Raw genomic sequence first — 1,426 nt, 5'->3', positions numbered from 1 at the left:
CCCAATGACAGAACAAGGAGTAGTGGTCTCAAGTTGCAGAGGGGGAGGTTTAGGTTGTATATTAGGAAAAACTTTTTCACTAGTAGGGTGGTGAAGAACTGGAACGGGTTATCTAGGGATGTGGTGGAATCTCCTTCCTTAGAGGTTTTTAAGGTCAGGCTTGACAAAGCCCTGGCTGGGATTATTTAGTTGGGTTTGGTCCTGCTTTGAGCAGGGGGTTGGACTAGATGACCTCCTGAGGTCCCTTCCAACCCTGAGATTCTATGATTCTATGAAGGCCTGGGACAGGGGGAAGATGGCTGTAAGACCCGTGCCCCGCCCCGAGGAGCCTGTCCAGAGGGGGCCAGGGTCAAAAGGGGGGCTCTGAACCGAGAGAGCCCGAATCACAGCCCCCCAGACTGGAACATGGGGAGAAGGCCCCAGCCCAGCGGGCACCCCTGGGGTACTGGGGTGGGGAAAGGGCACGGGTGGCATAAGGTTTCCCCCCTGCAACCTGCAAGTGCCCTCGAGTCCCCCCGACCTACAGGGGGGCAGGAAACTGGAATGACCTGGGGTAACTCTTCCCCCAGAACGGGGGGGACCCTGGCGCAGCCTTGGGAATGTAGGTGGGTTCGAACTTCCCCAGGTCACTGGCTGGAGTGACCCCGCTCAGTTCGGTCTCGAAGGGGGGAGAGGTGTTACAAAGTGGGACTGTTCATACTGGGGGCTGGGAATGCTGGGTGCAGGCCTCTAAGTATCTAGGAAAGCAGAAGGCCGGTGCAACCGAATGCCTGACACTCTGTCTCCTAGCAACTGATGGCCCGAGCACCTCCCCTGCAAAGGTGCATCTAAAGGTGTTGGAGACAAAGGGGTCAGGTGACCTCCTGGCCCGGGAAAGAAGCTGGGCAGAGAGGAGGGGCCGGAGGGGTTGGGCAGACTGGAGCTGGCTAGGGAAAAGAGGGGAGGCAGAGAGAGAGGGCTCTGATCCCCAAGGGGGGCTGTGGGGCTCCGGGGCCCCAAGATGGACCTAACAGGGGGATCCTGTTATCTGTGCCTGCAAGACCTGTGTTGGACTGTGTTCCTGTCGTCTAAATAAACCTTCTGCTTTACTGGCTGGCTGAGAGTCCTTGTGAATCGGCAGGGAGCCCAGGGGTGCTGGGCCTGACTCCCCTACACTCCGTGACAGACACCCTCCCCCTTCCACACTTCAGACTCACCTCATCACAAACTCACCCACGGCCCCTTTGGCTTCTCAAGCGCCTCTGGAGGGAAGCAGCTTCCCAGGCACGCAGATCCTTCCCTTCAACGCGCATTGGACGGACATTCGAAACACAGCCCTTTCCAGGAGGGAATGTGCTGCTTTTGGACCCTGGCGCCCAGCAAGAAGTCCTGGGACTCTTTTTCTGATGGATGGACCCCACTGACTTGCCTTTACCAAGCAGAAACT

Source organism: Mauremys mutica, unplaced genomic scaffold (assembly GCF_020497125.1).
Source record: "Mauremys mutica isolate MM-2020 ecotype Southern unplaced genomic scaffold, ASM2049712v1 Super-Scaffold_100251, whole genome shotgun sequence".
NCBI classification, from domain to species: Eukaryota; Metazoa; Chordata; order Testudines; family Geoemydidae; genus Mauremys; species Mauremys mutica.
The sequence above is the reverse complement of the archived record's forward strand: the minus strand, read 5'-3'. Positions refer to the sequence as shown.